Source organism: Anticarsia gemmatalis, chromosome 19, assembly GCF_050436995.1.
Source record: "Anticarsia gemmatalis isolate Benzon Research Colony breed Stoneville strain chromosome 19, ilAntGemm2 primary, whole genome shotgun sequence".
NCBI classification, from domain to species: domain Eukaryota; kingdom Metazoa; phylum Arthropoda; class Insecta; order Lepidoptera; family Erebidae; genus Anticarsia; species Anticarsia gemmatalis.
Genome location: NC_134763.1, coordinates 7,960,200 through 7,987,244, shown reverse-complemented (window position 1 = coordinate 7,987,244; position 27,045 = coordinate 7,960,200). Strand labels below are relative to the sequence as shown.

The 27,045-nt window shown below is 35.0% G+C and overlaps 1 protein-coding gene and 1 long non-coding RNA gene across 3 annotated transcripts in view; one reads left to right on the top strand and one right to left on the bottom strand.

Moving 5' to 3' along the window:
- Positions 1-27,045, top strand: part of LOC142981094 (homeobox protein prospero-like) — a 103,581-nt gene that overhangs the window by 9,679 nt on the left and 66,857 nt on the right. For both annotated transcript variants that reach the window (XM_076126777.1, XM_076126776.1), the window contains exon 3: positions 23,471-23,529. The gene's annotated coding sequence lies outside the window, so the exon portion shown is untranslated. The remainder of the gene's footprint in view (positions 1-23,470; positions 23,530-27,045) is intronic.
- The window catches only part of LOC142981096 (uncharacterized), a 115,122-nt gene that overhangs the window by 79,904 nt on the left and 8,173 nt on the right, over positions 1-27,045 (bottom strand). The gene's annotated exons all lie outside the window — the stretch shown is intronic.

The following is a 27,045-nucleotide window of genomic DNA, read 5'->3' as shown; positions in this document are numbered from 1 at the left end:
ACTCTTTTTTATGAACAGGCTGGTTCGACCAAAAGTACTTGTCATGGCTTTGTAACATTGTAAAAGTACAAACTTACGATTAAAAACTGTTTTAAAACTTTAAACTATAATTATTATCTGCTAAACGATCACCAAACTACATCTTGGTACATAAAAATACGTAAAAATGCACCCCAAGTCTCAATTACGATAGTATTACGGCACAAAAAGACATTCCCGTCGACAAACGGCTAAAAGACCGGTCGAAGAGGCTTCTCCATTAACTGAGAGCGAAGTGTAGCTGAGATGATGCTGAGTGAAGATGAAACGATCCACTACTTTAAGATAAAGTGCTATGGTGACGGAACTAAGTCCTCTATTAACAAATTCTATAAGATTAAATGTAGATCTGTTAAATTAAGAACTACAATTGCTTTTTTATGTATTCTTGGTAGGTATGATTTACATATTTGACTCTATCCATCTATCTATTCGGCCCATTTCTAACTACTGCATATCCCCGTAGTTTGACTACTGATAGTTAATTTACACAAATGCAGACTTTAGACTTTATTAGAATTAAATCTACGATAAAACCATTTAATCAAAAAGGTAGATTATTAATAATTAATAGGCTGCTTTCTTCAACGGAAAATTGTCCGCTACATTTACAAAATTCTTCACAACCTGACTTCACACCTTTTATAGTTACCATAAAAATATTAAATTTCGATACAACAATTCTACCAAACTTTTCTTTAAAACAAAATATAGAGAGTTTATCGATTTTTTTACGATGTAACCTTCAATATTTAAATATCATTGTTTAACACAAACTATGCAAGATATTCGTGATCTAAAGACATGGCGCCAATGAGAGTAAGCCGTGACAAAAGAAGCGGCTCACAATGAGTAAGTTGACGCAAGTTGCAAATTACTCGCGAGACGCCCCGCAAATTGAATGCCGAGGTGTGATGTGCAAATATACGGGCACATTTCTTGAATAAAAACGAGCGTTTTCTTAAACAAATCGTGGTTCTATTGAGCTAAGTGGCTGTAAAAACCGCTTAAGCGAAAAACAATTATTGTGTTGAAATTTCATATCTAAGTAATTATTAAGTTTATTACCGCTTGCGCAAAAAAGTGTTACATTATATTTTTTTTTGTAATTCAGTTTAGAAAGTTTATTTTAATATTTAGTTGTCACTTTGCCTTTAGTTATGTTTCGTAGATGAATAATGGCATTTTTTGCGACAAAGAATTTTTTTACCACTTTTTAGGGACTTTATTACTAAAGATACAAAAATCCTTAGCTCATTTAATATCAAAGGATATTGTATCATTTTAATATTTTCTCATAATATTTGGCGTATTCCAGGAAATAAAAGAACAAAAGAGTCAAAATACCGGTGGATTCCACAAATATTTATAGTTTGCGATCACCGCGTGAACGACACACGACACAATGCAATAGCTGCGGCCAGATTGCGTTCTACCATATATAAACCTATTAAAATACGAGAAACATACAAACAAATATACATACATACAACACGGCGGTTTTCTATGGGTTAGTGAAGATCAAAGAACTTACGATTCCATAAAAACCATAGAAACCAGTTTATTAATAAAATAGTAGACCCGAAATTCTAATTTTTACTTATTACTGTTGTACTACTGGGTTCTCCTCCAGTGTCAGGCATGGGTTCACCACCTTGCCACCAAATGTAGGAATTGGGATGGGAACATTTCGGTTTCTTTTAAAAACTAAATGAAAGGACTCTCGTATAAACAAAGCTTCCATATCTCTTTATTTTAGCGATTTTAGTTAGCAAAATCATCCCTCAATAGAAAAAAGAGCAGTTTTCACTTTCTTTCAATATCTTTCACGCAGTTTCCTTGCGTGCGTGTCCGCACTACCCTTCCATATGTATCCCGTGAAGTGTGAGCGCATTTACACGGCAACTTAGGCGCCAACGGCCCACGCAACACCACCCGCCTCTACGACTACGTACAAGAATTTTAAAGTTTTCACATTAAGCTCACACATGAGAAAAGTAATTAAAAGCGAAGAAAACTCTTTGGAACTAAGCGTATTGTTAGTTGGCAACACTAGAGATTTTTTGAAAATAGAACGGCGGGACTAATCTTTAACAGAGTACGATTTATCGCCTTTTTTATAAAAAGAATACTTGCCAATAAATAGAACAGTACATGATTCTTTAAACATAATTTGAAATAGATTAGGTACATCGATAATCTCTTTTAGTAAAAATCTTCTCAAAACCATCTTACTTTTACCAGCAATTCGTAAAAACATCAGGTTTTTAAAGACGCAGTCCACTGAAATCTCAAATCAACTGTAATTTTTTACGGACTGAAAATGCTAGGTGTATATAAATTCCTATCTTTATAGTTTGAGTTCCTATACATAGATTCTTTTAGATCGTCCACAAAAGATTTAACCCAACAATAGAATAAGTAATAAGCATAGATAAAAATCAGTACATCTTGTTAAATAACGAATACGCGGTCGGCATTGGCGCGCATTCCGTGACGGCCCGCCATTGGTCAGACACACTTCCGTTTCCTGAAGTCACGGCAATTACTCTTTAAAGGTTGGTACACCTGTACATAAGGATGTATCAATTGTATCCGTTTAATTGAGCGTAATTACCGCTGTGGGATTGTGTTGTTATCAATCTGGCGGTGGCATTACTGAAAGATTTTTTTTCTTTTGTGAAAACTCTTTGATTAAAGTAGTATGCTGTATCAATTAGTTTAACATAAACGGGTTAGTCATTTTGATATAGCTACGATTCTTATTCATCTCAGCAGTAAGGTAAGAAGCACGTAAATGTTGTAAGTGCATATTGTATTAAATGTATTACTATTAGATTTAAACTCTTTAAATCTTCAAATCATTTTATCATTCTAAATTGCAGTTCATGTTGCCACTGACTTGCTTGTATCTCTTCAAACTTGCCTTCGCGCCAAACAGAGCAAAGACAACCAACATTCCATAGAGTACAATATTTTAAATTCGAATAGCCCGTAAACCATACTGTCCATTCAAACAAAGATTATTATTTTTCTTCACCATTTCCTTCTCCCCTATATTTTAAATTCCAAACAATGCGTGCGTGTGCAGTACTTGACCAGGTGCTACTGACAGATGTACCGACTTACTGTTTGAACGTAATGCAAATAGGGCGAGCCATCTTCTTATTTTAAATATTTTACTTTTAATTTATGTTGATTTATACAGAGACAAGTGATATGGAAGCTTTAAGTGTTTTGTTGTAAGGGTAGATACTTTTTAATCAGTTTTGTAGACTTATAAGCGTTTCTTTCATATTAAATACATACAAAAAGCATAAAGACATATGACAGTGGTTTTCATAATAAGTTTCAAGACTTAACCCACACGCAAAGATCCTTGTACGAAACATAATCAAATTTATCAGGTAAAGACAATATTTTCCTCTCTCAACAGTCAGACGTAGACATAAAACTGCTTTGTTCATAATCCTAAGATAACTAAGTCAATTATGTCTCACAAATAGGCACACAAACCACAAAGCATTAAAAATCATCTTATTTCCTTCTTCCAATTAGAAACGCATTGCCATCTTCAAAAAAGAAAAAAATAAATAATAATAAGTTGAAGGGTCGCGTGCCAGGTGTTGCCACCCCTCTGTCATCGTTATAATAATACTTATTATCACAAACTCCTTATTATTTCTTGTTTTAATTGTTCTGCAGACTTGGCTTTTTGCCTTTTGTTCCAGTTTAATGGCTTGGTATTGTTTTGTACGCCTTTTTAAATGCGTACGCGTGCCTACTGTAAGATTACGTACCATTGGTTATGATGCTATTGTAATTGACTTGTTTATAAGATTCTTTATGAAATTAACTACAACCCGTTCAATACTGGATTCCGATCATTTCGTTACTTAGCCCCGATGAACCGATTCTGGATAAGTCTCGGATAGCCTGTCGGATGGAATTTTGGCAGTTGTTTTCATACATTTTATGACTCTTTATCTTGTAGTTAGCCTAGGTTATTTGACATTTATTCGTAAGCTGTAAATCTGGCCCTGGTAATGTATGGCATTGTAGAGAACAGACAAGGCCAATATTTTAGCATTATTCCTACATACTGCAACTACTAATAAAAAAATCGATAAGTATAAAGCTGATTAAAGCTCCATATGTTCGCGTCGCGGAATTTCTCAAGATTTGTTCAAGTTAAATTAAGGGATGCCAACGTCACCGCACGACCGCCTCACTATTGCCACACTCACCACACAAGATTGGGAATGCAGTCACATATTTCAAAGCAACTTCTAATTGATTTTAGCTGAAAACTTTAGTAAGGAACTTTAGATTAGTGGCTTCTTAGTGGGTGAAAGCTTTGTACTCTTCAATATGTTTCAAACGCCTTCTCTAGGAAAAAATCGCATATTAACAAAATGGTGCCTTTGTTTCGATGATTATTACATGTTCCAAATCTGAATGATAACACTTCCACCACCCGCGAACTTTGCATACAAGGCTCTCTACCAAGTTGTTGGACTACAATTCCATAATAAAATGTAATATTGGTTAATAATTTTCTATAGAAATGTACGGAATACGTTTCCTGAAACTGCTTTTCATGTCAATCGAGTGACATGACTTTTACACGACAATGTGTGGTAATGTATGATAGCCGATGAACGACGGTAAAAAAATCTCGGAATTGAAAAACACAGAAATCTTTTTGTTTTTAAAATTAATATTTTATCTGTCATTTAACTTAACCTTAAAAATATATTTTTTATTTTCCAAAAATATTCTTTAAATTGCTTGATCACGTAGGTATTAATATTTGCTGCCTACTTTATTAATCGTGTTTACCGGACACTAAGAGCTAGTTTAATAGTTTAAAAATAAGTGTCAGATAACCTATCTGCTGAATAAAGTGACAGCAATGCATGAAAACAACTGACAATATTCCATCTTATAAGCTTTCTTGTAGATATTTGAAAGTGAAGAAACCGAAACTTATTTTTCAACTTTAAAACTGGTGCCTAATGTCATAAAATTATTTGCCAAAATGTTTTTTCCACAGATATTTTTTATTTCGTTCAGAAATGAGTAACGTAATTGACATTAAATGTCTAAAGATACTATTGCTATCAGAGTGGTTTGTTAGATACGGCGCCAGATGGCCGAGTGTGAGGTTTCTTTACTAATATCTAATTACTACCACAGCTGAGGCATTAAAATGTTTTATCATTCTATTTTAGCTTTTTACGTCGTATTTTATAACTAGAAATAAGATCTTTAAATTTTGACTGGTCGAAGGGAATTAATTCAAATATTTTTAACACACAACTATTACAAATAAAAAAAACTATTATAATTGTTTTGACGTTAGAACCCAGATTGTATTTAAAATTTTATTTTGTACCAAACCGACTAATAATTTTTTGTCAAAATTTCCATAATCTCAAAATGTCAAACCTCAGAATCTGTCAAACTGACAAATACTTAAACCGTGCTCTCAAATAGACTAAGGACTTACGAAACTATTTAAGATATGAACCTATAAAAGGGCAATAAAATAACACGAGAGTGTGATCAAAGCCCTTCAGAATAAGTACCCTCGGTTATCTTAAGGGCTACGTCTCAGGGCTGCCAACATCATAACATATTAATTCAATATTAAATTTGGTTGAAAGCTATCTGTGTTATTGATACCGGTATTTGTGTAATAGCGCGTAAACGCATTGTTGAATACGCGAAATTTATTTCAACAAGTGAGTAAATTACATGGATATTTTGTTAAAATTATAATTTTTTGACGGTTTTCGGAACATATTCGAGTACATAGTTTGAGAATATATTTCTACGTAAGTCTTTTTAGTAAAATTAAACATACTTTCGTTATGTACAGTCGCGTCCATATTCTACAGCCGGTTCTATCGAGTATAGAGAGTTTGACATTTAAATTTATTGCTATAATAGTACCTGCATCGTCCGCTAGAGGCGTTAACCCGTTTTTTCATCCTAAATTTCTCCTAACTAACCGGTTGTCGTATTTCTAAATACCAAACACGCACTTGGCCAGCGTGGCTAAACTAAAGACCTAAACCCTCCCTCATTACGGGAAGAGACCCTTGCCCAGCAGTGGGACAGTAATATATTCTAAATTCATATTAATTTATTTATAACTCGAGAGTCCAGTATTTAATCCAATAAAACCACTGTACAAATACCCTCAAACATTTGTAAACCATGTAAAACATCAAGTCAATTTTAATTAGTAAATGCAACACTATTTCTAATCGCAGACCGCAAACCGCGCGGGCACCACAAATTACACATAATAGTCAATCAAAAGTACCCTGTATTTGCGTGCAAGTAACGTGTTTAATAAAATGTCGACACCCCTATGATATTCTTAACCCTCTGTTTGACGTCTCAAGACGGTGTAAACATCGGTTAGAAACGCTAAAGCTTGTGGTTGCAGTGATAGCGGGGTTATAAGCGGAGCGGATTGAAAATAATTTACTCTTACTACATACTTACATAATAACACGTCTGTTACTCTCGAAGGTTGAGGCAGAGGAGTATAAAATACAATACATATTCGTCTAATGAAATTCCGTAGCCCGGAGTTTCGTAAAACTATGTTTTAATTTTGTATTTTTTTATTATAAATTCGAAAAGACTACCTACTAGTCCTGTCCCCAACTTCAGAGTCGAACCCGAGACCTGATGATCAGCAGTCGGATATACTGTAACGCAGATACATCTATACACTTACTGCCTTACTAAAAAACCGTTGTGTAAGCTCTGGTTACTCTCGCAGTGTTTTGTCACTTCCAATCAATCAACACTGTATAACTAATCAGACCTTATACGACGTTTATTACTACAGCGATTATCAATCATCGTAAGACGTATTTCTTAAGCCCGCGAGCACTAAGCCCACACCTTCACACTTAAGTGGGTGTTTTCTGCTCGGGGGAGCGCGACACATGCCTTGTACTTAAGCCGTGGGAGGGCTTATGTCTCATTTGTTCATTGACCATTCATTTTTATTACTTGTTTATAAATACACGTGCTTTTGTGTAATTAAATTTGATAAAAGATTATTATCAAGTAAAGGTTAATTGATCTTCAGTTTGTTGTAATGTTGAAGTAGATGGTGGAAATAAAATATGACATTATATTATAAATTTTAGGATAAACTACTAAAGTAGTTTTATTAACCATTGCGCCCCTACTGTTGGGCAAAGGTTTCCTTTCGAATCAAGAGAAGGGTTAGATCTTGAGTTCACCACGCTAGTCAAGTGTTGGTTGAGGACTTTGTATGCCCAAGAAAGCCTCAAGAAATGTTTATATTTTCATTGATTGTGCTTATAATTATACGCCGATAAAAGACATTACCAAACATATTTTACAACTTGATTTTTTTATCTAAACATGGTACATCCTATTGCACGGGACCGGCAATATTAATTACAAAAAAAATATCTATATCGTACACCTTTGCCTACAGCTTTAGATATAATAGGCATGACAGGGAACACCAACTGTTGGAACAAAAATACAGCAACACATTAAAAAATATATAAAAAAAACACCTAAATATTGGCACACTTTATCGGATGTTAACCCTTTAACTTCCGATTTAAAAAAAAAACTATCAAAATAGCAAAAAATTGCAAAAAATAGCTAGCAGAAACACCTTGGCTCGTCATTTTTTTGTGCAATATTTGTATAAAGTTCAGAAGAAACATATGTTACAGCGCGTGCCCATAAAATTGAACACCTTGAATGCCATTTGTGGTGAGCTTTCTTTGTTGATGACGTAAAGCGCAGATTAGTTTTGAGGTTATTTTCGATACATATGGCGAAATGTATGAGGATTTGGGGAAAAAATGGTGATGTTTTTTTTGCGCAACGACTTTTTACGGTACTATATTAATAATTACATTTATTATATTTAGTTATTTACGACTATAAAAGAAAAAATACTACAAAAAATTTAAATAAATAATTGAGTATTTTTGTTTTGTAAAATTAGTTAGGTAATTCGATTGTTGGTTGATGAGTGTAGTCTAAATAAGTACTCAACTAAGTTAGTGACAAAAGTGTATTTTCCACTTCAAACAAAAATTTCCAAAATCTATTTCATCACGATAAGTCAAAGTTAAAAATGTCAATTCTAATAAAAAACTTTGGTCAAACCGCCAAGCCGAGATAATAAAAATACGTTCAAAACTGGTATTTTCGTTCAGAAAGTAATATTTATTGACGGAACAAACAGTTACAGACTAACATCGGGAGTCGAACTTTAAACTTTTTAGTTAAAATAAACACGGGGAGGCTTTATTTACACGTGGTCGTTGAGATTTCGAGGGGTTAACATTGAATAAGCGGTTAAGTGACACTGCACGCGGCAGATTTCAGGATTACGAACATCTTTTATCGCGAACTCGTTTAGAATTAGCGAATATTCATAATACGACAAAAGTTTAACGGAAATAACCGTTAAATATTATTCTTACTACAAATTAAACGAACGTTATGTATTAGTTAGGTATATCATATTACGTTTTGATACATAAATAATACCTTGCCGGCAATATCCGAAGGTATAGGTAGGGGAGTATGAAATAGTTTCTCGTTTTGCCAATAACAATGTTAGTCCCATGTAGGTAATAGTCAGTGAGCCTTTTGCCATACGTTTGTATCTTGTAGTATTATCAAGTTTGGCTACAAAAATAGGCTATGCATCTATACTAATATTATAAATAGGTAATAATAGCCGTTGGAACTATTAATACAGATTAAATACAGTTCCGGTGAAAGTCGTTATCGATCGGAGGATAATTAGTCAAAGTTGCCAACCTCCCCTCTCGGAGGGAAACTTTCTAATTTCTCTGCTGCATCATCACTTAATGTTGCCACTTATTAAAATACTATCTGAATCTTATGAGAACATCTAATAAGTTTTATATCCCATTGATAGTTTGTCTATGATAAAACTTACAAGATGTTATTTAGAAGGGGAGAAAATTGGGTAGAAGACGGTCATGTTCCTAATATATTTAATCAAGAAAAAATGGTTATGAGTTTCATGATTTAGCTTTAGAAATACGAATAGAAAAACGTTATTTTTCCCAATCCATTGTCCAAATAAAGAACACAAACAATCACCGTAATAATAGCAAAAAAATGACTGATAGAAAACTCTACCTATCATGTGACGCCGCAAAAAAAAACAAAAAAAAAACTCGCAACAGTAAAAAAGCACAAACCAGAGCTAAAACAAAACAGTGGACTAAACTTTCTAGCACGCATCTAGCATATAAGACAGGCTTTTAATATCCGAGGAAGACAATCCTCTTAATCAGTGAACAGACATTGTGTGAAACGGGGCCACGCATACACGCCATGATGATTAGTCGCTTTGTACCGGCTACTTTTGTTACTGGCAACTTTGGCGCGAAGTGTGCCGTTATGAGTAATTTGCTCTTTTTTATCAATGTTTTATTTGAATGCGGAATTCGTGTTTTGTTTTCTTTTTTTTTCGAATTCATTTTGTCGAAGTGCTTACGCTTGGTTGCAAGTACAAATTAATTTTAGAAGTCAACCCGCACTTGGCCATCGTTTTGGACTTAAGGCCTAACCCTTCTCTAATTACGGGAGAAGACCCTTGCCCAGCAGTGGGACGTTAATGTGTTAAATATATTTTATTTTATTTTATGTAGAGTGAGTCGAAATGCAGTTTTCATGTTACTTAAATCACAAACGTCGCTTAAAACAATTCATAACAGTAAAAGCTCCATAAAAATCTCAGAGAGGGTTAATTTTTTATCATCTTACGTAGAGACATTTAAATGATAAAGTAATTTTCGCAACATTTCAAAACGGCCTCAAGCGTATTTCTTCCTATTCCGCGCATAATCCCACAACTAGGTACATCCGTAATTAAAAATAAATCGCTTAAAAGACAAAGGACGTACCGACGCGAGATTTCGTTTTATTACGGGCTGTGGGTAGGAAAAAAAATCATTTCGTTACATAGGAAAGAAAGAGTCGAGCAAAAAACACAATAAAGATACAATGTAAACAGGTTAGGGTGTACTTGAGTAGCTCATTACGGCGCAGATGCGGCGGGATTAGCCGGTTGGTTCGTTTGAGCACCGAGCCGAGCCGGCTGAGCGAGCGACTCGAGCGAGCGCCGAGCGCGGCCCGAGCACGCACCGCTCCCGTCCCGCTCCCAGCGCACGGATCGCTTGAGCCGAGTCCGCGACTATGCCTTTGTTTAACCTATTTCGGTTTAGATTACGCTTTTACCGCGATGAGAGACTTAATTAATTAAAGATGTTTGTAATTGTGCATTTATATTTTTTATTTTTCTGTTTTAAGTCGACTAGGTGAGCGTGGTCTTTCATTCATTGTTTAAATGCAAACAAGTCTTGCTGAGTACCGAGTAGCTTAGCGTAGAGTAAAGCTTTAATTTTTCTAAATGGACAATTTGAATCTAATAAGTTATCTAACCGTGTTATAATTCCATGTGGACTAAATGATCTATTACCAAATTACACGAAGAATCAACAACAAAACCATAAACAACATAACATTCAAAATTCAAATTAATTACCAACATTCGAATCAGATTCACATTCGAGTGTTCTCGAATGTTGACGTTTGTTTTTTAAAATCACAACATCTTTTTTAAATCCCTTACATTGTCATAGAGTGAAATATCTTTTTTAACCTCTTGTGTTGTCGATGTCGCGTTGTTCTGTCTGAGTGGCCATGCGGTTATTTTTTTAAGTGATCGAAGATATGTGAGTGTATCGCGGTTTGTTTTCGCAAACAATATTGAGTGTCGATGGATTTTCGTCTGCCTAGTGTGTCTAGTGTCTAGACTAAATCAATGTCATACAGTTTATTGATTTGTTTTTCTTTAACTCGTGTGTTTTTCTTTTGACTGCGGTTATTCGGAATTTTTATTCGAAATGTTTTGGAGTTTGATTGATAGCTTTGTGGAAGTCGGTTTTACGAATGGCTATTTGAATCTGCAATTTAAAGATACTACTGAAGAGCATATAAAGTTTAATAATCTGACTAATCTTGAAAGGAAACCCTTCCAATGGAAAAGCTAGGAAAATTCGCGTTAAAATCCGTGAAAGCTTTAATAAAATATGTTAACGGAAACATTTAATTACACAAATTAGCGTGGTATGAAAGTTTCAATAAATCTTCAGTGCGAGGTGAGGATCTAACAAGATCGCGATAGTGCAAGCGAGGCGCGCGGGCGGAAACGCCGGTACCGCACGGAAGCGACGTCACAATGGCCCGCCCCGCTTCCGGCCGGAGTCACGCACCACAGACAAGTACTGACCACGGGAAAGTTGCTACTTGTTTTTTTTAATAATTAATTTGATTGAAAATGTATAAAAATATGTTTGGAGTGATTTTTCGTTCATTGTATGTCTTTAGTTGTTTCTATTCTCAATACTTATAAGAAGTTCGGATTAAATGATTAATCTTATAAGTTTAATATTACTAAACTAATCTTGTTACTTTCTAATGAAAGAGTTTAAAGAACTATATGTTTTAAAACAACAAAAAATAATTCAATAAATCGAAACAATCGTGCTTTGCTTATTCTTGTGATAGTTTAAAATCCCAAATATTTTTGTCTCAAAATCAAAACCAACTATTTCAAATTTTTATTAAAATGTAGTACGTATATTCTGTCGGTACAATCAGGTGTAATAATTACATTACGGTATAACAATAGGGGAAGTGGCCTGTGGGAATGTACGGACACTCTCGCACTCAACCATTTGTGCCCAAATACTTGCACATTATGCATTATCATACACCTGTTTATACGAACTATATGAAATTATTAGAATAATTTTATTTTATTTTGAAAGCTGACGAACTTTTGTATCGAAGAAATTAATGCAAGATAACTTGTATTTCGTTTTAGCGCGCATAGAGAGATTAATACAACCTTATTTTTAGAACTATATAAATACTTTAGTAATTTTGAAATATTTTTTTTGGTTAATTTTCTGTGAATTATAGAAAAGGGAGCGTTACAAACCCGTTTTTAAATTAGACAATAGACAGTTAAATACTACAAATCAGTCTTAAACAACATTTCATTAACTCCATCAACGAAATTCTTAACCCAGTGACTCAGATTTTTTGCAAAATAGACCTTTAATTCATAACCTAAACATTTATCTGTCATAAATGACACCTGTCAAAATTGACACACCCATTAAAAAAGTAAAGTGTCATCAAACAAGTAGCAATACGATAGCGTATAATTTTTAAAACGCGTTCCATTGTAGGCAAAGGAAATGACAAGTGAGCCACTTGCCGGCATTTTCTTGTATCGTATGAAGGTTCCGGTGCGCGATATCGTAATTATATGTTCCTCGCTCATCTCTTTTGTGGCGAGCTTGTGCTCACCGCTTCCTGTCTTGTGCGAGGATAGTAACGGTGTAAGGGATAAGAGTAGAGAGTATATTATTTAAATAAGTTGGAAATTTGCGGTTACATCGTAATATAAAATACTGAAAAAGACCATGTTCATTTATATAAGAACTCAAAATAAGGTTTTAACTTTCATGTGGTTACATCATAACAAAACATACTGAAAAAAAACATTTGTACAAGGACTCAGAAAATGTACGATACATTATGTTAGAATTTTAGTTTTGATTAAGAGGTTCGCAGTTTTTTGTTACATAACTCAATGAATTATCTACATTAAAACGCCTGTATTTCGAGATTTGATGTGTATGATATCGAAATAAAATCCAATACTACTTTTTTACGTACTCAATATATTTCACAGTCCAGTTAATTTAAAAACATTATTACCCACAGCATATTTTAAGCAGCGTCACAAAAGATGAAGCTTAAAATCGCTACAATAAACAACTAACAAAATCGCTCTCCGCTTATTCCTTGTACTACAACATAATGGATGTATGCACTTTGATTGAAAGGGGCGAAGTGATTTAAATAATTTTATTGATGTTAACTTCTCATTTACATAACTTTTATTTACATCTTTCCCTTTGATATCTTTTTCAAGTTCATTCATGGGCTTTTAATGTAGCCTGCATTTTTGTATTTATAACTTGTTGACATTTTACATAGACTTATAGTTATTTGTAGTAAAGCGCCTAGAATTTAAGTCATTACTTTACTTAATTAAGGATCATGTTAACACAATCGTTCGTCGCGTCTGTCTGTCAGTCTGTCCGTTCGCAATAAAAAACAGTATCTACCGAAAGGATTTTAATGCGGTTTTCACCGATTGCTTGAGCAATCCCAAGGAAGGTTTTAGAGTATGATTTGATGAAGCTAACTTAGTGTAATCTGGACGGGCCGCTAGTAAAATAATAAATTCGAATTATAAAGACTATTTTTTAAACCATATCTTTATTTTACTCGTAACAAGATTTTCGCTTCTCATTATCATGAAATCATAACTTTTCCATATCAAATTGTTAATAACAACCCCTTCAAACATCGGTAATATCCATACAAAATTCAAATTTAAAAACCTTCAAGTAACATTTAACCAAATGTCACGGCTGTACCAAGAACTAGCAAACAGATGTCCTATCAAATACTCGGGGGGAATAAACCAAAACCTCTAGACCCCTAATAACACCCCTGATTAAAACAACAGTCTTCCAAAGACGGATTTCCTAGAGCTCAACTTATACTGGTGGTACCAAGTACCGTCTTAAATGTTTACGAAATTTGGACTTTATTTTGTGGAGTCTAAGGTTGGTTTTTGGTCGTTCTGGGGTTGTATATGGGGTGTCGTGTTAAATACTATCGATTATGGTAGATTGTGGCACACTAACACAGATAATTGTTGCAATATCGAAGCGTGGTAAATCATTTGAATTGTCTATGAATTTTAATTGTTTAGGGGTGGTTTTTATTTTTGATGAGTAATGTTTATTGTGATTTAATTGAGAGCGGAAAAATGAAAAAACAAATATATTATGGTCATGAAAACAAAAATAATTGGTATAAAATGATTAAGAGTGATTTTAGACTTAGATATGAGTATTAATGTCTTTAAGGCGCAAATGTACCTAATTATATTATCACCAATAGATAGCTTAAAAATTATATTCAAAAAGCTAACCAAGCGAAGCTTTCAAATTCAAACTAACCAAAAAAAATATCTTCGACCACCATTTATCCAAACTCCTTGATATCAAATCTTGAACATCTGACACACGTGCAATCAGGTAAACATCCTACAATAGGCTGTAAGAATCGTCTATGCTAAAAAAATATTAAGAAGATATTCTGACCTACTTCACAATTTGCACCTTTCGCCGAAAGAGTTCTTTGACTGCACCTTGCCGACATATGGCGACCCGCATGCACAGACATTTGCAAAAACTTTTCAATTGTAATATAGATCGGCATAGAATGAATTTGTTGGCTGTGTATGGAAGGAAGAAATTGCAAAGATTTTATACCGAAATATCATGTATTTGCTCCATAATTTGTATGTGTAATTAATTTTACGGGTTATTTTTTCAAAAAGAATATCTTTTTCTTAGTTTGATTTTGATCTTCAACTAAATAACTATATTCATTCATTTTCTATCGCATTTACAATATTATTAGGAGTAAATTATTCTAACAATAAAGGTAAACGCTCGCGTTTTCTTTTTGTCATTAGTGGTCAAAGTTTTCTAAAGGCCTTTGAGTGCTCTATACGATTGCTGTCTTAATTAACAACGACCGGTACACGGTATAGAATACGTGTAAAAATAAAGAATATGTATATTGTCTGCATTTTTGACTTAGGTTTGAAGGTGAGAAATTAGAGTTTGGTAAAACTATTTCTCAGGACTAGAGTCATAAGCCACTTGAGGTTCAATATACTGGTATACCTAAACCATCAATCGAAATGTTAACAAGTCGCTAAAACTCAAGCAAACTAACTTTTTTCAGAATTGAAAAACCCATTTTATGATCGATAAAATCGCCTACCATCAAATCAAATTGACTCCCACACCAACTAAACTAACAAAATTCTCAGTAATGCCAACATGGATCGCGAAATAAAAAAAACACAGCGCAAAAACTAATTCCTCCTTCCATTCGCATCCGCATATTGTCTTTGGTCGACGTTCTGCCAGTCCACAGGTAATCAAAGGTGGACAACAAAGCCTATCTCTGGCTTTTTGAACGTGCGTCCTTTGCCTCGAGTCGGCCTCTCTCGTTTCATTCATATCTCAGTAATTGGCTTTTGATTTATATTGACGTAGATAAAAAAAAAGAACATCTTTATTTAAAAATGAGAAAAGATGCATTGTGTTGAAATTTTGCATTTTTGAACTGAATACTTTTGGAAATGGAGTTCCCAGTTTGAGTTTTAGATACATGTTTCGAGTTTTCAATGGTTCAACTAGTGATGTTCCTCCGTATAAATCGAATACTACTAATTTGTAGTTTCACTTTCCTGTAATTACGATACAGCATATCGATACCTAATACAATAAAGTCGACATTCAACAAAGCTTTATTAAATTAATTTAATGAGACGTCGCAAACACAATCGGAGCTCAAGCATTGTAATTTACTCGTGACCGGCCCATTTCATACAATAAAATGTACTAAACAATAAACACATTCATACAGCGTACCTACTCCACTTCCTAACACCTAAAGACGCGTCGAAATTCAAATGTAACCGCCTTTGAGCACGCGTCACATCGCCCTACGTCACGAACCCCCGCGAAAGGTGCGCGCACGCATGGCACAGGGGGCCACCGCGCCCCTATTATCTTTAACATTTCCAAGTCTGTTTGCAAGATAAAGCAGCAGTATGCAGGGGGTTGATTTTCTTTATTCTTCACCCGATTTTATTATTATTTTTTAGTTATTATTACTGTGATTGTGCGGCGCGTGCGCACATGCCCCTAAGAGCGACCCTAAATAGAAATACTGTGTGTAATGCTCTTACACTCGCCTGTATTGTTAGTGGATTACTGAAGGATACATTAGTGGTTGATAAGTTACGTATTATTATTTGAGGATTGATATTAATACTTTTGAAAAAGAAATTGCAGATACTGTTTGGTATAATCTAAATTATAAACTCTACATAATATACATATGTCATAGTTACATGAAATTACTTCGCCTTGTCTAACAATAAGGTGTAAAGCAAGGAACCGTATCGCACCTTGTAGATCCATTCATGAAGAAGAGCAAGCAAAAAAACATATGCTACGTCATCCGGCACTGACAAGTAGACCACCTTATAGCAACCAATCTTTCAAAACACCTTCTAAACTATCCCGTACCTCTTATTCTTAAGAAAATAAGGAACAAAATGGCGTAGTCTTTCATAAATTTGAAAGCATATCCATACTGGCTGGTTCAAAAAGGAAACCAAATAAAAAATGGTCTTATAATAGTCACTTAAAGTTCAATATCTTACGAGAAAATGACACGAACAGCTGATTTTACAACCGCACCTTACTATGGACATTCGTAGTAAAATACCTTCAAACGAAAACCCACCTTAGACTGGTCTAACACAGTCCAAAACTGCTTGAAGGAATCTTGTAAGGTGTACGTCTTGATCTTGGAAACGTCGCTCAAGAAAAATCAACTTTAGCGTCTTAGAATTATGGTTGGATTTGCATTGATGGTGTAGAAGCACGTGTTGCCCAGATACGATCAAAGCACATGTCTGATACGCCACTTAATGTGTTTTGTGGGTGTATCAAATGTCTTAGTAAACGACTGAGCGATGGCGCCTAAAACAATCGTATCACCAGGTGTGGTACTGTTTGTATTACCATATGTTGATATTGGCTTTTAAAAGTGAAATTGTAGTTACTGGTAATACAGGAAGCTGTTTTCTTGAAGAAAAAGAAACAGTTCGAGCTGATAGAAGCGAGAAATAGATTTTAGCTGGCATATTTCGCTCAAATCCAAGAAATAAGATTCATCTCATTGAATGTTAAAGAAATAAAATAAAAATCTCTATGCGGAGAAGCTTAACTTCAATAAAGCTTAAAGAATAAACTAAAAAGACATTCTAAGAAATCTACTAAAATACGATGCACCGAAGAATTATTTGAAACACATCCAACCCGTATTATTACTAACATTCAGTTTCAAGCAGCATTTCTATATTATTAAACCAACCCCAATCCGAAATCTACCATCTCTTAAACTGTAAGGCACCCCTGTATCAGTAAGCCAGCTCGCACAGGGTACAGACAGCGTACTCAGCGCCCACTACACTACAATAGCTACTTACCCCTCACACCTTTGACCCGGCGCAGGCGCAGCTGCTCGGCAAGATGGCGACGAGGGGTGCGCGCATCGCGATCGATAAAGTTTCGCTGGCGAATCGATGGAATTTTGTTGTGATCCAAGATTTTTGTTCAAGCTTTTTCGTTGATTCATAGAGAAAACTTATAGAATCTAAAATTTTAGACTTCTTGAAAAAGAATTAAGAATTTCACTGTCTCGAAATTTTAAAAAGGAATCATATTTTCTAAAACTAATTCTTTCAGCATCGTTCTATATCTAAGTAACCCAGTTGATAAAAATAATTTAGACATACTAACAAATAAAAAAATAGATATCACTAACGTTCATGTCAATATGTCTGCTAAAAAAATTTAAAGTTTCTTTTATCGATTAATCAACAAAAAATCCACACCATAAACAAACAAGAACTACAAACTTATTTATTTTTTGCAAACCGATTCTTGCCTTATCAAAAGATCATTAATTACTATTCGATTCCGAACAAGACAATCGAATCGGATGCCGAAACTCGATATGTTTACCACAATAGACATCCATCGATCATATGCGAAACATCTTTTGGCAACGCACGCGCCTACAGATGCGCTTGCAGCTTACTCTTCAAAACGGGAGCAAAAAGATCTACTTGATTTGTACCCTTATAATTGACAATTATAATGCAAATTCCTTATCTTTTGCGCATCTGCTTGCAAGACAAAAAAAGACAATGTCAAATGATATCCTTAGCTAATCTAATCTGACTTAGCTCGCAAAACAGGCAATGATAGATTTCCCGATTTTTATCGAGGCAAGGATTAGTAAAGCATAAATATTTTAAATTAGAGAGAAAATTTGAAAGATTTTAGTAGTTCTAGAGATGTTTCTGTTTAAATGATATTTCTTATCAATGTGCAAGAAGAGCACTTATCGTGTCGACATAAATAATGCCTTTAAAAAAATGCTTCCAAAAATAAACTTTGTTCATACAATTGTAAGCAAATATTAAAGTCGATCATACAGTTATGACAAGGTGTAAGAAACACATTTGTTCCGGGGGGATAGCTCGCATCATACGCACGCTGCACCGGGCACGCGACATTTTATCCCGGAATAGACGCCAAAGGTGCAGCCGACCCCTTTCTCCTTTCCTCTATTATTACACGACTACACGTCACAATCGATGAATCGACTAGAAACTGTTACGAGGGTCTTAACAATCGATCGATTCAAACAATTGTCGTCCATCCCTATTCACTATTTAAAATTTCAATTCGAAGATCTTCTTATATTAAATAAAATTTTATTTTTAATCACGTCAAATCAATCTTTATTTCTCTGATTTAAATTAATGACTGCCAGGACTGCATCTTTAGAATTGCTTCTCAATTTGTGAAATATGTAGTCAGTTTTTGAAACGTTTTCCTTTTCTACATATACGGTGATGGCGTGGGGAAACAAACAATAAGTATCCACTTAAATAAAAATCGCCATACTGTTACGAATAGGGAGTCAATGACTATGACTTCCGTGTAATAAAATAATTATGAGCGGAGCGGTCATCGTCACTTCCGTTACCTAGCAGACGCCATGTTTTATAATATTACATAAAAAACATAGTTTATAAACATAGCAAATTGTATTTTAAGGCTTTTAGCTTTCAAAGGATTGTTTACATACTATGATGATGACTTTATCTAGGGGTATATTAGTTCCTTTTGGGCATTGTACAGCAATGAGAATTCTATGACGCCTAGCAGAATTATATTTATACTAATTACAAAATTGCAAATATGATTTTAACCATATACGTTAATTAGAATTTGTATAAAGTCAAATATTACTTAAAAGTCTACCAAATACACTGCCAAATGTCAATTTTAAGCGACGAAACTTAAATTGTGCCTTACATTAATTTTCTTTAACAGCTGTTATCTAATTCTCTATCGATTATTTCTATAAATGTCACTAAATATATAAATAAAGCACTGTCATGTTATTTTTCTTTGCTGTCGTTGTTGCAGCCATTGGTTACTTCAGTCCAGTGAGTCGCAATAAAAAAACGTAAGCTTAACGTGAAAAAAAACCTTGTTACTTTGATGACACGCTTACATGAGAGGTTTATGTATTATATAACTGCCTTCATGTAAATGACCTGTGGGGAGTAGAAACTGAAATATTACTAGGTAAATAAGAAAAAATATTGCTGAGAAATGGTCATTTTTGGGATTCGTTTTGGAGGGTAAACAGATTTTTTCGTGTTCCAAAATGTATATTTTAGTTATTATTTATTGTAAGTTATCGCGTATCTTACATTGTTTTCTCACTGAGATTGCAGTCATTAATACGTTACGTTAAAGCAGCAATGTACTAAATCTTCGTCTTGTAGTGAATCTCCCAATATACTGAAAAGTAATCATCAATTTGACGTACGCTAGTTGTCGATTTAGATGCGTGATACGCATACAGACAAACTGATTCTTAACTGAACGACAAATATGAAATAATTATCTCAAAGATACAACTATACCGGAATATAGAACTGCAAATTCGAGCATACCGTTCGTCCAACTTTAAATGCCAATCAATTATTCCCTAAAATACTGATTAAGCCCTCCGCGTATCGTCAAACAAGCACTCGAAACCCACAAATATTTGTTGGTAAATAGTGCAAAAACCTAAGAAGTATAACTGCAAAACACTCGAAAGTCCGCACAGTCGATCTCCTGGCCATTAATTAGTCGCCGCGGGTATCGAGGCCTTAATCAAGCATAAAATTAAAAGTTGGCACACGCCAAGCGCCCCAGCACTAAGGGTGTGTCCACACGTACCTTATGGCACAGCAATTTGTTCAAGACATCTGGCCGCACACCTGCCCGAGCCCGCGACTTCACCCCTCATGAGTTCATTCCGATGCTACTATTACAACAACTCACTATATTGTATTTTACTATCCCCTATCCCCATACAATAAGGTCTATTTTTGCTTGTACAATAGTTATTAGAACTTGTAATTCAGTTCGTGTATTATGGTTTTGGCACTAGGTCCAATGCCCCCGTCATTCAAAATAACGTAGACCATTAAAATTGGGAAATGACGAAACAGTTTTGTCTGAATCGCAATTCAAGTGTGAATTTATGATGGAAAACTGGTATTTGCTCATTAGAAAGTTTTTTGTTGTTTGGTGGATAACGGACGTGTTTCAATTAGTCATATGTCGGGGGCTCGAGCCATGGTATGCGTACGGTGGAGCGGCCGTCAATCCGTAGTGATATGTGTACCTACAATCTCAACGTAAACACAGCGTACGTTCATTCACACACACATGCAGCTAAGACACTGTTTATTATGTGTGCATGTGTGCGTGCCCATTCAAGACGGGGCTCCTTACGTGGCATCCGGTGACGTCACAGGTCTTACAAGCGTGTGAACGCGCCCCTACTGATGTGTTGTGACGAGCCGATGACGAGATAACTGAAGGGTTGTGTAACATGTAATTTTCGGTTGACTTTCTTATTGAGGTTTTGATTAGTTTGACTTTTTTATTGCTTACGGATGTAATGTTACATGATACAGTACGCCCTCTTCTTTGCGTAGCAGCGGTACGCATATCTTTGCACAATCGAGCAACAAATCTTTATTCATTTGACCGAGTTGACTTCCGGCGAGTCTTGCGAAAAAAACCACATCAAAATTGTGTTCTCCGCAGGGGTCTATGGGTTTAAGGATGCGGGACGATACTGGTAATTTGGTCTAAGTATAGCAATGTTGGTATTGTGGGAATATGGGCCAAGTAGGCCAATCTCTGGCCATTGTGTAGGGGCCCAAGAATTGTTCCTTGCGAGAGCCCGCATCCCGCGAATAAATATTAATGTCGAGTGAAGAGTCTTTGTTACTATTGGGCGTATAAATTGATGGATTGACCTTGCAAACAAAAGAGTGGTTTTAAAAATAACTTTATTGAATATGTATAAAGATGGTAATTGTCTGAAATCGATTACTTTAACCGACGCAAAAGAAATTTACATAATATACCTACATTATAGCAAAAAATAATAATATAAATCTGAGATATTTGACTTCTCATTTTGTCTTAATTCCAACAAACCTAAGTAGGTATTGTACACACAAAATACAAATAAAATCACACCTTCCCCTATTATCTCTATAAAACCTCTTACAAATGATATTAATACCTCTTATAGAAATCGAAACCAATCGAATCAAAAGCTTTACTCAAAACCAGAAGTAAAAGAAACCATCTGCATGTTTTTGTTCAAATTGTGCAAAATATTGATCCTTTATATCGCTAATTTGACACGTAAGAGCCTTTACAAAGTTGTAGAGTCGTAAATCTTAGGCGGTGTTGAAAACATGAAAAGAAACAGCTGTTTTTGGCTTCTTCGGGACAGATATACAAATGTATTTGTAGTAATTACGACCGTTTAAGATGTTTATGTACTTATTACAAACGATTTAAAGGCAAAACTACTAAATACCTTTAGCCAAAAGGAACTACAGATATTTTAGTGACTCTAGTCGATGTTGATTCGATTCTTTTTGCAGAAAGAAAACAAATGGTCATTAACTCTAATTTAATATGATCAAACTTTATTCGTAGAGCTAACTATATCATAGTTAAGTCGTAAGTAAAAGTAATGTTCAGGTACTACAACATTTCAAAGATTACTACAAATTTTAACATGTTTTAAAATTTCAAATATGAAACATTTCCTTCGTACATTTGCATGAACTTAAACTACATCTTGTAAACATAACTCTATATTTCGAAGCCTTCAAGCAGATGTATCTCGTCTACTTACAAAATAACTCAAGTAAAAAAACTTTCAATATATCATATATTGCAAGTACTAAAAGATGTAACTTTACAACCACCAGGTGGCGTACTCATTGATCGTTTATGTGCTATTAAGGGCTCGCTCAAGGACCTTATTGTCAGGTAGGAAGCGTTACAGGAAGTAATTTGTTAAGTGAAGGAGTGACTGTGGGTGATTTATTTACAGTTTTGTAGCATTCTATGAGCATTAGTGCCGATTTGTAAGACATCGGTTTACTTTGTGATAGTTAAGATAAATAATAACTTTGAAGATGTTAGTAAATCGGTAGCTCATTGGACAAAAAGCTACTAACTAAATATTTTTGACGATTTAAAATAAAATGAAGTTCAATAACAGTTAATAAGCTTAGCAGCTACATAAGTCAAACCGTGACCATGGTCGATGCAATTCGATGAAAACCTTTAATTTAAAATTAATTTCCATAACGCTTAGGACCCGTTTTGAAAACGAAGAAAAATAATTATATTATACTATTTCATAGAAACAATGCGCTACAGTTGAACGACGAAATCGTCTCTACTCATATTGGAAATCATCATTTGGAAAGTTGACCATACGCCCTTAAAAGTGACACATTTTATTCCAATATTTTTATTTCGATAGGGGTTATCGAAAAGATTGGCATTATCGGAAGAAACAAAAAACCCTATAGATTTGTAGCGAAGCACGCGCCCGCGCCGGGTGGTCGCGCACGTGGTGCCCCTATCTGATCATATCGATAAGTAGTGTTGTACTTTCTTATCGATTCGGGAGACACCGTGACGATAAAAAAACGTGTTAAATTGCTCTATCGATTGTTTCGAAATCTTTATTTAAGTCGTAACTGGTATTTTTTACTGCCTCTGTAGCGCGGTAATCTATGCGACTGCCGCGCAAAAGGTCTCGGATTCGAATCCTGAATCGGGCCATAAAGTATTTTCTGAGTTTTCGGTTGAAAATTCTCAGATATTGTCCAGAGTCAGTAAGTCCGCCTGGTCATGTCGGTTAAGCCGTCTCACTGGACTATGAGAGTAAAGGAATAGAGAGTGTACCTGTTATTGTGTTCACACTTGGCCACTATAAACAAAGTCCTGCACAGTTGGTTTCAATGGAACTCGCCGCCCTACCCGAAATCGGCCAGGACGACATCAACTGGTTTTTTGTAAAGGTCATAATTTTGTTTTCCTTAACACTTTTCCGAATTGTGACCTAATAATTCAATCATATACTGTTTAGTTAGTATTAAGTAATATAAGTATTGTTATTTTTCCTATAAATAAGTGTTATTTTTCCTTCACAGATCCATCGGAGGCCACGGGCATATTTCGCAGCGGATAGGTGTTCAAAATCACATCTATGGTGAGAATTTATATTAGTTTTGTTGTAAATATGTACTAGCAACTTTCTGATATAAAGGACCAACCAGACGGGAACATAAGACCATTATTGGGGTTAGATTAGGTTAAAAAACCTACAAGAATTTATAAAGTATTACCTACAATATTCACATTATGATGAGATAGAAGCGATGTTATTACATATTGAAACATACAGAAACATCAGTAGCAACGAATAATCATAATTGACTAATACTAAAATAGCCTCTAAGATAACAATGTCCTAAAAATATCTCTCGATTATAGTAAATATTTCCGTTTTATAATCTGGAAATTTTTGAACAGTATTATGAGACTTGTTTAGCAAGAATTCTCTGACTAACGCAATTATTATTGTTATTCAGGATAATTACGTAATTATTTAGAATGTTATTTATTTCATTTAATTATGTATATTAAGATTAGTGTCGTTGCATAACATTGTTATTTCCTTGAATTAAACCGGAAAAAATAAAGATTATTTCTACTTATAAGTATTAATAACATAGTGGTTTTTACAAGGCCTTTTTTATAAGTTATAGCAATAAACTTGTTCTCTATTACATAGGACTAATTGTTAATGAGAATACGCAAAACGCGGGTGGATTTCTGACACCTTTACTTACACCTCCCGGTAAAACAGGCTTGATACTATGTGTGTTTTTTTTTCTTTTTTATTTGAATTTTTTACAATGATATTATAGCAATCAAACGTACATTCGTCGGCCACACGTCGAAACGCAATAACAAAGTACAGTCGGCTAATAAAACCCATTTCAATTCTGACTCGGAGCGCGTTTTATAATTCCTTTGTGAGGTGCGTATGCAGTTTTAGGTGTACGTTTAGCGCCAGTTTTCGGCGGCGAGGCGCCGGTATAAAACCGGTCGAATTTCCTACATATACCCGTATTTTGTCTGGTTCGTGACAGGGGTGGACAGGGCATGAATTTTCGAATAATCAGACGAGCCGTGTGCGCCTCGGCGACACTTGGTATAGCCCTATGTTCGTCACAAGTAGATTCGCAGTCATCAAATTAGATTTGTGTGTTGAAATGGGTCTTTTGATGTGTTAGACTTATGTAGTAAAAAGATGTACTTAGTATTTAATTATTTCATATTCCTCGACCTATTATTAGATTATTTTGTTTATAGTATTACTCTGTCAAAGTTTTTGCTTAGTCCACTTTCCTTCAAATAAATATATTTGTGTTATTCCTATTGTTTTATTTAGTTTTTATCCGCGTTGTAGTCAGGCGAGTTAATCGCTAAAACGTTTAACTAAACGATAATCGGACATTTTTATCGATCTATTTCCTTCCTCTAAAGTTATCGCAGCCGAAACTAATTTATTTTTATTTTTTACGGGATATAAATAATAAACGTTGGATTTTAAATTGCATCTAATTGCCAGTTGCCACGGTGTGTCGACGCCACGGCAAAAATAATCACATTAACTGACATTAGTTACTTAGTAGACATCACTGGCTTCGTCCGACAGTTTTTCAGCCTCCCCCATTCCTGAAAAGTTGTGAATATTTGAACACACCGAGTTTTCGCGGCGGACTGTACCTAGATATGTAAAGTACACGAGAGTGGACAGTCCGCCTCATAATGTCATGTCGTTTTTATGAACACTTGTGACAGCCTTTTTATACATTTTTTCATACTAAAAGCTTAGTTTCAACGTCAAAAAAAGTTAACGGATGTACAGTTTTTAATAGAGAACAGTGGATTCGTATGAATATGGAATGTAAAAGACGGTATCGGTCTAACACTACAACCTGCGCCCTGTGCGTCAAAAACCGATAATTTACCCACGAACCGATAAACCGGAACATTAATCAACAGAACAGTTTTGAACATCGAAAACCAACGATTTCAGCTATCGACGCCGTATCATTGCGCAGTCATCGCGAATTCGAGGTCCGACCAGGGCTATGAAACACGCGGAGAAAATACTCATTCGGGCGTCTTATAAGACAATCCACGTCATTGTTGTCCCCTGGTATAGTCGAAACTAAATATGTCTTAACTAAATTAACTTATAATTTTTTACTTAATTTAAATATAGATATAAACAGTAAATATGAATCAAATAATTTGCATGTGACACAAAAGTACAGGTCATCGCCACTCCTATAGTATTGCATAGAGTGCTGCAAGTTCGATATTGACCAGACTGAACACATAATATTTTTTTTTTCATAAACATGAAAATAATCTGACATGTTTAGTTTCAACTACTAATAAGTTTCTACAATTTCATTGGTAAATATTATTGTACAACACGCAATTCTAATTAGCGCCGGAGTTATTTTCGTAGAGGTAATTTCTATAAGATGATTAACGAGCTAGTTTAATTTAATTTAATTAACATGTGATATAAATAAATAGGCCATTAACGCTAAAACGTTCACTTATCGGCAGCTGACCGCTTGTTCCATCACTTAACGTTAGGTACCGATGTATTATACGATACACATTGTTATTTAAACATACAATGATCTCATCAACTACCTACAATGTAAAACCATATCTTATTAAACTTGTTGACAACATTTATCCTACTCAGCTTATACTCAACTAAATAATTGATATAATACCTAAATAGAATCAAGGAAAAAATACATTGAATTCCCAACGTATTTACTGCTGATATCCCGCTAAATACTTAGGAAACACAGCAGGTATGGAAATTCCCATGCCTTTTACGCAATAGGTATGCGCGTTTCAAGAATTAGTTAGCAACAATAAGAAGTATGACGTCATTTTAGCAGATTGTCTCACCGCCAGTCACCGCGAACCGCGTGGCCCAACTTTTCGCCATAGATAAGACATGACGTGTCCGTTATGAGTTTCTGATCAGAACCTTGCGTTTCGTAACGACTATAGACAACATTCCGATTCCATATTCAAAACTGAATTCAGAATGCATTTCGTGATTACATTTTTAATGCTCGAAACAAAGGCTTTTTGGCAATCATGATTGGTTGTATAAATAATGTACAGGGTGATGTTTTGCCTGTATTTACTAAATCCGACAATAGCCGATGGCTATTAGCGCTCGCTCTATATTTATGTAAGCGTTTCCGTAATCCTGTATTCTAAAGTCAAACAGCCTTTAAAATAGAATGAACGTAAAGGCTTATTAAAAGTGCGTCCGCCTACAAAATATTCGGCTCCAAATAAAAAATTCCGTAGTTGATCGGACGCACGTATTCCAAACACCGGAGGCCTAATCAATATAAGTAGGCACTACTCATTCAGACGCCATAATTCCGTTAATAAAAATACAGAGAGGAAGGCTCAGGGGGTTAGTGGGGGGCGGAAGCGCAATGGGCTTCGGAAAATTCACCCGGTGAATGGGAAAGCGCGGCGATAGACAAACAGCCGGGCTGACCCCGCACACCCCACCCCTCCCACCTAACCGTACATTTTGAAATAATGCCCCCAACGGCTCTGTTACCTACCCCACCATTTTCCAATTTTATCGCACGGC